The following is a 15272-nucleotide window of genomic DNA, read 5'->3' on the forward strand; positions in this document are numbered from 1 at the left end:
GGCTTTCTTGGCACATTCTATTATAATATACTTCTCTTAGTCTTCCTCAGAAGCCCTTTGGCATTTTCAGTTCAACTCTTTTCATTCTCACTTCTTCCACGTGCTTTAGTTGCTCTATGTTCAAGAGCAAGTTTCCGTCTCTTCTGACAGCTACTGTGATATTCGCGCTCCTTCCTGTATTTTTAATGACCTTTTCAATCCATCGTGTGTCATATTCTTGATGTCATCCATGGTTTGCTCTGTGATTACTGTTCAGGAGTCATATTTTGAGTGCCATTGGCCTGAAGGGCTCACCTCCCGGCACAATGTCTGGCAATTGCCTTTTGCTCTTCACGAGGTTTTCAATGTCTGATGATAATCCACTGGTATTTGTAAGGTTTTTCGTCGCTGATTCCTCAGAAGTGGGCCTATTGCTTCTTCACAGTCTGTTCCGAGCCTAGAAATTCTGCTGAAACCTCTTCCCCTAGGGTGACACTTCTGACATTTGAAACACCAGTGACATCACTTCCAGTATCCTAGCAACCCCCAACCCACCACAGTATGACAAATGAACAGTTAGTGGTGAGTGGATGACAGCATTTCAACTATGTATTGTGTAATTAGAGGGAATCTGCTTAATACAACTATCGCAGAGATTCGGAGAAAGTGCTTCAGGGATGACTCATGGTCAGAAGGAGATGCTGAGAAGAAGGAGAAGCCCCGTGACTCTCTCCTGCTCCAACCCGAGCCATCTGGCTCTCATCTTCTCCTTTGGGGTACTGCTTCATTTAATTTCAGCAATGGTTCCCCGCTTTCAGAAGATAAGCAGGCCCTTCCTTTTTTCATCTCAGTCTAAGATGACCAGGTGCTAATTTTGAGTGTGTTTGGTGCATATACATGCTGCCTGTTGAGTGTGTTCCATTGTGAATAGACCGTTTAGGTGCTAATTTTGAGTGTGTTTGGTGCATATACATGCTGCCTGTTGAGTGTGTTCCATTGTGAATAGACCGTTTAGGTGCTAATTTTGAGTGTCTTTGGTGCATATAGGTGCTGCCTGGGGTACTAGGTGAGACTGGCTGTCCCGATTGCTCAGGTGGAACTCGTTGCCACAAAATGAGATGCTTGTAGCTGATTCTTCTCATTTTGAGTCATGCCTGCCCCATCATCAAAGGAAGCACTTCAAGGTCCTGCTGTAGTAGACACGTCACTACTGGCTTGCTTTAAGAACAAAGATTTGTTTTCTCAGAGTTTAGGAGGCTAGAATTTAGGATTCCAGGTTCGAGAGGTGTCATCTCATGTCCATCTCAGCTTCATGTCTGCAACCTTCGGCGTTCCTGGGCTCACGTTAGCCTCTGCCCCGTGAGCTTGTTTTCATAGTGTGTCCTCCCTGTGTGTCTCTGTCTATTACACATTTTCAGTGGCGCAGTAATAATTATGCTTAGGACTCATCGTACTCTAACATGACCTCATTAACACAAGAGAAGAAAAATCCTGTTTCCAATCAGGATCACATCCAGAGGTCCAGGGGTCATCACTTAGTACATATTTGAGACTCAATTCAGTCGATCACTGAGACACATGTGATGTTTTGTGTTCTGTGTGGATCTCCTTTCATTATTTGACCCATTGCTGTGGATAATAAAGCCTGTATCCTTGAAATGTATGGTAACATCTGCCCTGTGGCTCCTTCCAGAGGGGCCCTGGACACCAACGTCAAGCCTTGCTGAGGCCTCCCACGCCCCCATTACTTTGGAGGTGCCTGTAAGCCTACACACAAAGGTCTGAGAATCAGGGTTTGCCTGAGGCTCAGGAGTCCCAGTGTTATCAGTGTGGGACTACCCGCCAGAGCTAGGGGCCTTGCCGAGAGAGTGTGACTCTCTTGGAGGATGCAGAGGAAATTTAGCAAGTCATTAAGGAAATGACTGGTGAGCAGTTCGTGATCTGTGGCCAGCATCAGCTCTGGGCACGGCTGATGGTTGAAACAGGATCCTACCTGTAGCTTCCCCTCAAGTGGCTCAGAGCCAAGCCCCTCCACAGTCTGTTGTGTCTAAAAAGCTTCGAGGTCTTGCTGCATCCAGGCTTGCTGCAACAACTACAAACTGGGTGGGCTGAGACCGAGGGCAACAAAGAAAGAGGGATTGAGACCAAGAGAGCGATCCCTGGGGTTTTTTTTCCCCACAGAAGTCTCAGAAATGCTCTTCTGAACTCCTGGCAGAAAAGGGCATTTTTGGATAAAGCTGGTGGTTGTGCGGTTCCAGGTAAGTTACTTCCATCTTCTGAGTCTTAGGTTCCTCATCTGTAAAATGAGGATCATAACGCATCAAATTGTTGCAATTTTATATGATAGAATACATGCACTAAACACAAAGTCCATGATGCACCACACGCTTTTTTTCATTTTTTATTTTTATCTCTAAAACACCAGTATTTCTGCAATTAAAATGATGTAATAAAGTGAATTGATGAAGGTACCATGACTTGTGCCTGGGGAACCATGGCTCTGTGTGTGAGTGTGTGTGTGTGTGTGTGTGTGTGTGTGTGATGACTGTGCCAGTAAGAACCCACTCCGTGTCTGTGCAGGAGTAAGACTTGGAGATCTGCTTTCAAGAGATGACAATGAGACAAACCCTATGGGACAATTGTGGTCAGTCACAGGGCTCATTACAAAGGAGAATTGACTTGAGAGCAACCTGACGCGACAACTGTAGTGTGCTATCGAAGGTGATGGGCTTTTTCTGTTAGTGCCACCGACTCTTGCCTGACTCCTGGTGAACGTATTAATCACAGAGAGAAGCACGGCTCCTTCCCCATGCTTCCACTTGTTGCTATGTTTGAACACAGTTCTGCAGTCACTACGTCCATCCATCTTGTCAGGGGTCTGCCTTTTTGTCTCTGCCCTTCTGCTTTACCAAGCAAGATGTCCTTTCCCAGGGACTGTTTTCTCCTGATTACATACCCAAAGCATCTGAGTGTGCGTGGATTTGTTTCTCTAGTCTGCCCAGACCAACACAACACATCTATTGAATGGTCACCCTATGTAGATGCTATGTATTCCTCCATCCGTGGAGTTTACCAATATGCTCTCACGCACTCATCGGTCCAATAGTCATTCAGAGTCGAGTTGGCATGTTGCATTGCACTGTTTGGGATGCCAAGAAAAAGAAACTAGGGCTTTTACCCCTAGGAAATGTGTCAGCGGCCTCTTTGTTTGGGCTCCATTTGCTCTCCCTTTACTTGACCTACCAGTTCTGACTTCCCCTGAAGAAGACCTACTCCAAGGGTGACTTGGCAGCTACCTTGCTTGAAACAGAAGAATTAGCAAATTTTAAGTGGTGACTACTCATTTTAATACATTATCATATACACATTAAACTTATAAACTGCATCGAATGGGTTTTGATTGCCACCAAAACTTATGCAAAAATCAGATGAAAGAATACCAATATTTACCACCTTTACTTCTTTCTTGGTTCAAATAGCAACCACCCCAAAGGGCAAAAATATAATTGAGATGAAATGTTGTTGTTGTTTTAAAGACAATCTAATTACATACTCCCCACCCTCAGTAACCAACCCAGCTTCAGAGGTATCCTGCATTTCAGTTCAAAACAAACAATGCGCACTAATTTCACCCATCTCTGATTCCTCCTGAACACTCTTGCTAGGACTGCCGCTAAGCCTCTCTCACTTTATCAATGGGTTGGGTTCTAGCTATGGGACCACAGGATATTTTGAGATCTTCTAATATTTTATTCACCACCCACACGACCGTTTCTCCTCCATTTTGGGCCCAGCAGGTAGATGCAGTATCTGTTCTTCCCTCCCCTAAGAAAGCATTTCTGATTCACGAGGGGCAAGGGCTTCAGGAAGTGTTGTTTCCCAGGACCCATGGAAACAGAACCTGAATCTATCTGTGGAGGGGTGGTTTCCCTGTCAAATGCGGCCACAGGTACTTGAGAGGCAAACACGATGGCGGGATAAACCACAGAGGACGTGCCCACCAGGAGACCTAAGTCGCAGAGGACAAGCTCGGCATTCACTGACCCAGAGTAGCCCGATCCAGATTTTCTCTAACGCACACTCCGCGTGGCCACAGCAGGCATCCCCACATGCAGCCTCTTCACACTGGGGAACTTTTCCTTTTGGGACCCTGGCATGTTCAGTATTAGGTTCCGCTGGACAAATGGGACTCTTAATTCTCAGCCACGTTTCCACAAGAGGTGTGGTGAGTTCTAAATGGGAACTACGTAGGGTTCCAGACTGTTCTTGGTGCTGGCCTTGCCGTGCAGCTCATCCATGTTCTGGGTGATGACTGTCACCCACCAGCCCTGCCCACGCAGATGGGCCTCACACCTGGCCTTGACCAGGTGCCTGGGTTCAGGTCCTTGCTCTGCATGACCTCGCGACTGTTGTGGTAGAACTCCCACACCCTGGATGGTTTTTGGGCGAAGGCTTGAGGCATACCCAGGGCCTGGGCTTGTCATTTTCTGTAGTTGCCCCTGTCTTCTCTGAACGTTGGGACCCTGCTCTTGCAATTAACACCAGCCCCTGTACGGATGACTACATGCTTTGCTTTTGCAAAAACCTTCTGGAGATCTGCCACATTCGAACTTGGACGAGTCATGGTTGGGCACATTGCAGCTTGTGCAGAGGCTGGTGACTTCAGTCCGCAATACAGCTGTGAAAGCAATCTTCTGGGAAAACCTGGAGAGGGATCACCTGCGGGTGCTGGTCTTTGAAACGAACTACACACCTGAGGCAGGGCAGCAGCTGCCAATTAGACTGTATTTTAAAAGAAAATGAATTTGAATAGAACCCCTACGTCCAAACAAAAAACAAACAAGAAAAAAAAAAAAAGACAACCAAAAACAATGCCCTCCCTACGAGTCAATTCTGAGTCATGGTCACCCCGTGTGTTTCAGAATAGACCTGTACGCGACAGGATTTCCTTGGGCCATCATATTCTAACAGATGAACATCTCCTCTAGAGTTTTTCTTTTTGTACCGAGTTTCTGGATGAATCCAAATGTCCACATCTCCATCAGCCTTCCGTCTAGTCACCTCATCAAGGTCTTCTTGGACTACATCTCCAGGTCTATGAGATGGAAATGACTCTCTTCATTCTATGGATGAGGGATCCTGCCCCAGGTCGCCCAGCAGGCTAGAGGCAGGAGTGCACAGCAGCAGCGGGGGTGGGTGGGGGTGGGGTGGGGGGGTGTTTCCAGGAGTCTGGCTTCTCACAGTCGCACTCAGAGGAAGTGAGACTCCCTGGCCGACCATATCCTTGTTTTCCCTGCTTGTATCGCAGTCGCAATTTTGAATCTCTTTTGTGTCATCGCTCCTCGGTGGTCAATAACCTGTCCTCAGGCGGCCGGTTCACCGTTTCTGTCACCTCAATCCCAGCTGCCTTCTGGCCTGTGGCTCAGTAGATGATTTCTCTCCCTACCCCATCCATTTAGATCGAGTGTTTCTATCCCACTGTGTCTATTTTTTATTTTCCAGAAGTCCCACGAGCTAGACTTTTAATACAGGAGTCTGTTTCCTGGTTGGATTGTGTCTCGGCTAGCCAATTATATCATGTTTCTTCTAAACACATGGCGACGGTTTCATTCTCTCCCACATTTGAATGTTGTTTATGGCTTCTGTGAGGGAAAGGTTAATTTCCCTGGCTGGTGCCTGATTTTCTTCTTTTTAAGACATTCACAGCTGCCTTGGTTTTAGTCAGAGTCAGATGTCTTTGTGTTGACCTGAACCTATTAGAGCCTCTGACTAGCACTTAACAGTGCTTGACCAATAGCGTGGCAAGCAAGCGCTGCAGTGATGACTCATATTTACGTTGGCTTTCAAGTCCTGTTGGGTCTGCTTGTATCGCAGGTGACAATCTCTCCTGTCTGTTCTTTCTCCTTTTCCCATCACTCCTTTCCCTTGTCAAGTCTCTGTGCCCTGCTCCAGGCCTTATGATTGGTGTTTCTATAATTCACACCCCCGTTTCTTACCTCCAATCCATCCATTTCCACTAGGCTAATCTTCCAGAAGCACAGATCTGCTCAAAAATGACTTCTGACATCCAGCGTCTCACACCATAAAGCCCACACTCTTTAGACAGATTAGTCGTCAAATCTCTCAGTTCAACCTTGCGGTTTCTATGAGATTTTATAAGATTCTAAGCCAAGCAGAATGTCTGGGAATTTCATCAAGTCCTGTAAGAAGTACTTTCCTTAACGGTAGCTCTTTGTCACATATGGTTATAGGATTTGCTTCCTTTTCCTCCTTCATCTCTCTAGAGCAGTGGTTTTCAACCTTCCTAATGCCGTGACCCTTTAATACAGTTCTTCATGTTGTGGTAACCCCCCAACCATAAACTTATTTTTGCTGCTACTTCATAACTGTAATTTTGCTACTATTATGAATCAGGCAACCCCTATGAAAGGGTTTTTCGACCCCCAAAGGGGTTGCAGCCCATCGGTTGAGAACTGCTGCTCTAGAGCATGGACGTCCATTAAGGCTTGGTTCAATTGTATCCTTCCTACAGTCCCTCTGGCATCTCTAGGCTAGCCTTGTAACCCTTGATGTTTTTCTTGGTGGATTCTCAGTATAGGAAATGTAGCAATGTTTAACAGTGAATTGGCCTCTAATTATTTCATGCATAAGTCACAGAATTGATGAATATGATGTCTCTCCAGTTAGCACAACTGTGAAAGATGAATTGAAATCATAAACTGGATGGTTTGCATTAAATTGAGATGTAAACTTCCCCCTTTGGGCTTTTGTGGTCTAGGATATAATTTAAGACTGTTATGACTGATGTCGATGTCTAAGGAAACCTTTTATCCCCTCTCAGCTGGACATGGGCATGTATCAGGGTTGTATTCTTTCATCCTCTCTTTTCAGTCGATACTGTGAGGATGGCACGGGACCTGCCATTGCTCATTCTGTGGCACATCGGGTCCCTGTAAGCTGAAATCAACCCAACGGGAGCTAATGCTGAGCCCATAATCTGAGAAGCTCAACTCTATGAAGAACAACACAGCACTAGAATTAGAGAAAGATTCACTAACAATCTCAAATATGCAGATGACACAACCTTGCTTGCTGAACGTGAAGAGGACTCGAAGCATTTCTGATGAAGAAAACAGAAAACAAAAAATTATGGCCTTCAGTATGATTACACCTCGGCATAAAGAAAACAAAAAGCCTTTCAAAACAGCCAATAAGCAACCTCATGATTGTGTTGGTTGGATTTTATGCCAATTTGATGGTACTTGTGTGGAGGTAGGGATGAAATCCAACCTATCAGTCGGGTCACAGCCTGATGATACTGTGTGGCCCTTTTAGACGAGAGACCTGGAGAACGGCTCTCTTCTGATTCTTTGCTTTCCTCCTCGCATGGCTTCTGTGCCGCAAGCAGCCTGCTGAGTCTGGCAGCTGTGGGTGCCCAGCCGTGCTCCTATGGACCTTGGATTCATGCAGTTCTACAGCCACCAGCCTGTGATCTTCCAGCTTTCTGCTTTTCCTTCCTTCTTCATCCACCAGGAGCTGTGAGTCTGAGTCTCCAGCTAGCATCTGGCCCATGAACTTGAGTTGGACCAGGCGAGGTCATTTTCTTGATATGAAGTTCTTTCTTATACATACGCGTGTCTTTGGTTTTGTTTCTCTGGAAAGCTCAGCCAAAAACAATGATAAAAGGAGAAAGCATTGAAATTGTCAAGGGTTATATTTTGCTTGCATCCAAAGGGCAAGGAAGCAGCAACCAAAGCTCCAGAAATCAAACAATGTACTGCATTTGGTAAATCTACCGTGAAAGGCCTCTTTAAAGTGTGGAAGAGTAAAGATGTTACTCTGAAGACAAAAGGTACTCCTGACCCATGCCACAGTATTGTCAATAACTTCAGATGCATATGAAAGCTGGGCAATAATGCAGAAGGAAGGCAGACATCGATGCCTTCGAATGGAGTTAGTGAAGAACATCGACTATTTGTTCATGGGCTGCCAGGAGAACAAACCCACCTGCCGTGGGAGACGTCCAGCCGCAATGCTAATGGGAAGCAAGGATGGCAAGGTTTTATCTCAAATATACTGGACATAGTATCCTGACACTAGTCCCTGGAAAGGGAAGCCTGCTTGGGAGAGGATCAGAAAAAGGGAGGAAGACCCTTAAAGAGCTGAACTGGCTGCAACAATGGGCCCAAACATAATAACGACTATAAGGATGATGCAGAGTCTTTTATAGATACAATTGCTATGACTTAGAAGTCACTCCACACACCTCTTGCCAATAACCAGTGCTTGATAAAGGGATGTCTGTAAATTCATATACTTTGTCTCCGGAAACTCTTCTACTGCACTGTGGCTCCTCTCTGGGCCCCGGGTTGCGCAATCTTCTGCCGGCTCTACAGGAGGAACTGGTGATGTTGTAGGTGCCATGGAGCTGGTTCCAGCTCCTTGCAGCCCTGTGAAGAACAGATGTAAACGCCGCCTGGTCCTGCACCGGCCTCACAGTTGTTCTCGTGTTTGAGCCAATGTTGCAGCTGCTGTGTCCATCCATCTTGTCAAGGAGCTTCTTTTTTTATCTGTCCCTCTACTTTACTAAGCATCATGTCCTTTCCCAGGGACTGGTCTCTCCTGAAAACATGTCCAGTATAGGTGAGACAAAGTCTTGCCATCTTTGCTTCTAAGTAGTCTTTTAGCTGTGCTTCCTCCAGGGCAGACTTGCTTGTTCTTTTGGCAGTCCGTGGTACTTTCAATATTCTTTGCAAGCACCATAATTCAAATGCATCCATTCTTCTTGGCTCTTCCTTAGTCAACGTCCAACTTTCACATGCAGATACTGTGGTTTGGGTCAGACCTACCTAGTCTTCAAAGTGGGGTTCTTGCCTTTCAATACTCTAAGGAAGTTTTGTGTAGCAGATATAGTTAATGCAATGCATCATTTGATCTCCTGACTGCTACTTCTGTGAGCACTGATTGTGGATCCAAGGAAGATGGGGTCCTTGACAGTTTCAGTCTTTTCTCTGTTTATCATAATCCAGTTGTGAAGATGTTGGGTTTCTTTACATTGAGTTGTAATCTAGGCTAAATTAGGTGTTTGTACATACAATTCCTGTTCCCTTGTGACTTGTGACTCACTGCCACTGTTATGGACTCTTTCCTGGACATGACCCTTTATCCATAGCATGTGTTAGCACTTGCCTCACTGTCTCCTCTAATTTCTAATTACTGCTTCTATTTTGTGAGGCTTCAGTGTGCCTGTAACTGAGCCATTCAACTACTCATTTTCTCAGTTTCCTGTTTTTCTATCTCTAGTGATTTCTCCTTCAAGCTAGCTCACCACCTTCTTTCATGGCTTCAGGCTGGACTTGACCATATGCTGAAGCTGTTGCACCTCACAAGTCATAAAATTCACGCCTCCCACTCTTAGGCCACAACCTCATTTCCTTCCAATCCGTCACTTTTTCAGTCCCAATTTTCTAGTTCTTTACTTGGGATCTTGGATGGTGTCTCTCCAAAAGTCTGTTGGCTCTCTAATTCTTATATCTGTCAACTGGGACTTTTATTTGAAAATAGGGGTTTTCCTTTTGATATGTTAACATGATCTCATAAATAGTATCTAAATTAAAATTGCTAAGGATTTCATTCTACTTGGATGAACAATGAACGTGCAAGAAATCAAACCATTTATTGCATTTGGCAAATCTGAGGCAAAAGATCTCTTTCATGTCTTAGAGAAGCTGCTAATATAGCCAAGCTGCTACACGCCACTGAGGAAAAATAAATTCTAGACTGCAGATCAGTCCACTATAAAGGAATGCACATGGACCTCAAGGGAAGCTGCCATGCCTCCCAGGGACACATGCTGTATTACTTTTCAGGTTTCTTTCCTATTCTTCAGAAGATATTCCAAACACCCATCTATCCGATCCCAACCTACCTCCGAACTATCTCATGCTTAGCACTATAAAGGCAAATCACCAGAGACCCCTCTCTATTCTTGATAATGACTCTCATAAGACAAATGAATCCTTGATTTTCATTTATTCTTCACAGTCTTCTCATGTGGGTCTTCTGGCCCTCTCAGATTCTTCTTGTTTCACCCATTCTTCCTCCACTCGTCTTAGCATTATGTTTTCTTTGCTATCTCTAAAAAAGAAAATAAATTATTCCTTAATTCTTTGTCCCACTTTACCTATCACCATAATTCCCCTTCTCAATGGTATGGAGGAAAAAAGGGCTTAGTTTGCTTAAGAGACTGAAAGAATCTATACATATCAAACATACGATACTAGAAGTTGGGAAGTAGAAGATTAGATTGAAGCTTGATACCTAATAAATACCAAACCACCAAACTCATTTCATTGAGTTGCTTCTGACTCATAGCGGCCGTATAGGATGGGGTAGAACTGCCCTCATTTGTTTCTGAGACTGTAACTCTTTATAAGAGTAAAAGGTCTCGTCTTTCTCCTATGGAACGGATGGTGGTTTGAACTGCTGACTTTGAAGTTAGCAGCCCAATGAGTAACCCGCTATGCCACCAGGGTTCCCCAAATACTGGCTAAGCAGAATTGAATGAACAGGGATTCATTAAATACCTAATCAACAATGGAAACCAACTTGACACAATGGATGGATGGATGGATTGTGATGACAGCTGTCTGAGCCTCCAATAAAATGATTAAAAAAAACAATGGAAACAAATATATGCTAGGAGACTAGGCAGCATTTCATTGTATTATATATAATGTTGCCAAGAGTCATAGGTGACTCAATGGCAAATAACAACAACAATAAACATTTATTTAGTAAATATATCAATGATTTGGTAGCTTCACAGTAATATGACAGCATTTCTATGTTCAAGAACTCTTGGTTTAGTTATAAAAAGAAGTGACCACTACTTGAAGAATAAATGATTAAGGCAAAAACAGTACAGGCAAAATGCGAACTAAACAGATTTGGTGTAACGTCAAATCGTGGAAACTATTTCCCATATACCTTTGGGAATGTTGGGTGGGGTTTTCAAATCGAGGAATGGGAGTATGCAACTGCACCGATATGCTGAGCTGGTTTGGGGGGTAGGGGCATCCATTTGACTATAGGGTGGCTCTCAAATCCCACACCAAACGTACTGCCATTGAGTCCGTTTTCACTCAGTGCAACCCTGTGGAACAGGAGAGAAAACTACAGCCGGGGTGCTGACTGTAACTCTTTATGGGAGTAGCGGCTTTTACACAAACAGTGGGTGAGCAAAGGTGAATTCTGGAGGGTGAACGGTATCCTGGTAAATTGGAGAATTCGTAAGTATTGTGGTGAAACTGCCTACATTTTAAGTATTAGCTTACCACTTACCCACTGTTGACTTTTGGAAAGTTTTCCAGTTTGGAAGATGATAGCTGTGTTGCCATCATTGTTCTGTATCTTCTCCTCCCAGTGTCCAGCCCTGGAAGCAAAGCTATCGTGTTAACAAATATAAAGACTGGTATCCAAAGTCACATCACAGTTTGGACCCATGATGTCACTCTTGCCTGTGTGACCTGTCACATGTTAACATTATAGCTCCATGATCGAATTCTCGACTTCTAGATGGGATACCCAGGGTCACTTTCTGGCCCAATGTACCTTGTGCCCCGCCGCCACCTATTTATCTGTGGGAGCTTGCAAGGTGTTGGGATGCTAACAGGTTTCAACAGAGCTTCCAGACTAAGATGGACTAGAAAAGGTGGTCTGGAAATCTTCCCCAAACCAGATGGTGAAAATCCAGAGTCACAACAATTCAATTTGCAAGCGATCATGGGGATGGTGCAATGTTGGGCAGTATTTTGTGTTCATGAGATCACAATGGGTTGGGGGCCAACTCGATGGCAACTATCCATAACCATTTTTATCTTATGTTCCATTTTAAGATCCTGTAATTATATTTTTCATCCAGGGATGATATCTTTCCCATAACGCAGCTGCCACAAATCCTTCCTCTAGAAATTTTGAAGACAAAAGCGTTCATAAATGAAGGGCTTTGCTACATAGTAGGCTTGAAACAGCCTTCCACCTTTTCATCTTGTTTCTCCTATCATTTTTCACAACTTGGCCTAAAGCAGCCCGGGTAGGTGGCAGTCCCTTGCCCTGGCCCCTGCCATCAAAACAAATTCGCCCTCCTTTTGGAGGGTCCTGCTGTTCTTGGTTCTCATTTTCTTCCTTTCCTTTGCTGAGTTGTCTGAGCGCCGGGTCTCAGGTGGGCGTCTGGCCTTCAGCTTTGCTCTAGGCTCTAGGATTTCTGTTTTCCTTTCCCCGACTGCTCAGTGACCGAGATGTGGCCCTCAGGGCGAGGGAATCCAGGAGAGGGTGTGACCAGCAGGGATCCCATTAAACACAGAGCAGTCGTGCAGGCAGGCAGCCGGGCTCCTTCCCGCCGGCTCTCCCAAATATGATCCTTAAAGCAAAGGCCTATAACGTTGCTTTTCATAGCACAGACTGCCCGCTTCCTAAACAAGGTTCTGACTGTCAAGAAGAAAAGGAGGATATTGTAAGGAGGGGATTAAAGGTAGGAGTGGTGAAGAGAGGCAGTGTGAAGAAGTGGATCTATCCCAGTTCCTAAAGCAGGACCCAGGGATTCTGGCTGGATACTGTTATGAGCTCATCCTCTCATTTGAAGCCAGACCCTTCCTCTTGGGCCCCAGTTTTCCTCAGGTATAAAATGAGTATCTTGGTTTCCCAGTCTACCACTTGTCTGTCAGTCCATCATACTAGGGTGGCTTATGTGTTGTTGTGATACTGAAAGCTGTCACTCGTATGTTAAACATCAAGCAGGGTCACCTGCACTGAACAGGTTTTAGCAGCGCTTCCAGACGAAGAACAGACTACGAAGAAAGAAAGGTTGTCCCCTTCAGAGGGATGAGCCACTGAACACTCTATGGACGTCATCGAAACGCTGTCACTTGCAGAAAATCTAGTGACTACAAGCAGGACTTTATGAGACATAGTGCCAAAAGATGAGACACTCAGGCTGGAAGGCGTTCAAAATCTGACTAAGGAAGAGTTGCCTTTTCAAAGTAGAGTCCACTTTTATAATGCAGATGGAGTGAAGTCTGTCGCAATAGGCTTTCAGGACCTTCAATTGCTGATGGGGAATGAATCAAAGGGAAAAGAAACAACTGAAAACAAAGATTAGCACTTGGGACTTGGATTGCTAAAAATGACCTGGAGTGCATAAAAGTCAATATGCTAGGTGCTAGGGAGCTGAAATGGGCTGGTATTGGCTGTTTTGAATAAGAAAATTATATGGTTTACTGTGAAGAGCATGACACAATCAAATGATTGGCATTAAAGTTATCAGCAAAAAGAATATCTCAAGATCTACCTTGAAATACAATGCTGTTTGTGTGAGAATTTTATCTATTGGAATACAAAGAAATCAAAGCAATACAACTATTACTTGAATTTATGCACCAACTGCTAAAGCAATTGATGCAGAAATTGAAGAATTCTACCAATGTCTTCAGTCTGTAATTGATCAAACATGCAAGCAAGATGCAATGCTAATTATTGGAATTTGGGATTTGAAAGTTGGAAACAAGGGGGAACAGGAGTCGAAAATAGGGTCTTGGTGATAGAAACAAAGCTGGAGACCCCAAGATAGAATTTTGAAAGCCCAGCGACTTCATCGCAAATAATTCTTAACAACAACACAAAAGGTAAATATGCACATAGACTTCTCCAGATGGAATAAACCAAAATCAAATAGACTAAATCTGTGGGAAGAGATGATGGAGAAGCTCAACTTCAGCAACTCAAATCAAGCCAGGGGTGATGTGGAACAGGTTTCCAATTGTTCGTTTGTAAATTCAGGTTGACATTGAAGAAAAAAAACCACGTTCATAACAGCCAGAATACAGCCATTAGTATATGCCACCTGAATTTCAAAAACATCTCAAGAACAGATATGACGTATTAAACACAAATGACAGAAGACATGGCAAGTTGTGGGATGACATCAAGAACATTATACACGAAGAATGCATAAGGTCATTAAAAAGACAAGAAAGGAAAGAAAAAATCCAGTGTTAGGGAGACTCTGAACCTGGTGCTTAATTCACGAAGGCAAGTGGAAGAAATCACGAAGTAAAAGACTGAAGAGAAACTCTCAGAGTGCAGCTCAAGAAAACAGTAAAATATTATAACGAAATATACAAAGAGCTAGTGTTAGATAATGATGCATGGAGAAAAGGTTGAAGTTGTCAAGGATTTTGTCTTGCTTGGATCCACAATCAATACTCAAGGAAGCAGCAGGCAAAAGATCAAAAGAGGCCTTGTACTAAGTAAATCGGCTGCACAAGGACACTTTGGAGCATTAAAAAGCAGGAACATTACTTTGAGAACTAAGGTGCAGCCTGACCCATAGAATCTTTCAATATTACCACTCAAGACTTGGATTATTTTCTTTAGTTCTTTCAGTTTAAGAAAAAAAAGTTTTTAAAAAAGTTCTTCTTCTTTGGCTTCCAAACTCTCGGTCTTTGCACCTATCATGATAATAGTTTGCTTTATCTTTATCGTTGGCTTTAGTAGTTAGTTCATAAATCTGAATAATTGTTGTATTAACTGGACTTCTATGTAGGCATATAAATTATAACCTATCACATTCAGCAGTAATTGAGGATGGATTTTGAAAGGCCCCCCTTTTTTGACAATGGATGCAACCCATTCTTCTTGTATGTCTTTCTCAATATAGTAAATCATATGATTTTCTGATTCAAACTGGTCAATACCAGTTATTTCAGCTCACCAGTACCTCAGATATTTCCTCTTATTGTGTTCCATTTCATTTGGGAAGAGTTCTTATTTTCTTAGATTCATACTTTCTCCATGCTATTTTTTGATTATCAGTGGGTGTTTGCAACTGCATCTTCCCATTTTCCGTTGTGCCCCATAGCGAACGTAGGTCCTGGAAGCTTTGTTCTATCCATATTATTAAGGCAGGCTCTGCCTTGAGGAGGCAGCTCTTCCCCAATTGTATTTCAGTTGCTTTGAACATGAGAGCTTCATCTTCTGGCACTTTATCTGGCAACATTCTCATGTTGTTCACAAGGTGTTCAGAGACCAATCCCTTAGTAGTGTGGACTGCTTATTTCTTCACCCTAGCCTGTTTTTAAACTGGAAATGCTGCTGAGATTTGTTCACCACAGGTGAAGATACTGGCATTTGAAATATCAGTGTTTTAGTTTCCACTATAAAGAAACAGAAGCAACAAAGCCCACATGGAAGCAGCACACCAACATGTGTGATCATGAAGGGCCAAAGGGACCAGG

The 15272-nt window shown here is 43.8% G+C and overlaps 1 pseudogene; it reads right to left on the reverse strand.

The window, feature by feature from the left end:
* Nucleotides 1-3804: 3804 nt before the first annotated feature.
* LOC101646802 overlaps nt 3805-15272 on the reverse strand; it is a 22743-nt pseudogene continuing 11275 nt past the window's right edge.

The sequence above is a fragment of the Echinops telfairi genome, unplaced genomic scaffold (assembly GCF_000313985.2).
Source record: "Echinops telfairi isolate 266 unplaced genomic scaffold, ASM31398v2 ScPeMD7_7468;HRSCAF=8506_2, whole genome shotgun sequence".
NCBI classification, from domain to species: domain Eukaryota; kingdom Metazoa; phylum Chordata; class Mammalia; order Afrosoricida; family Tenrecidae; genus Echinops; species Echinops telfairi.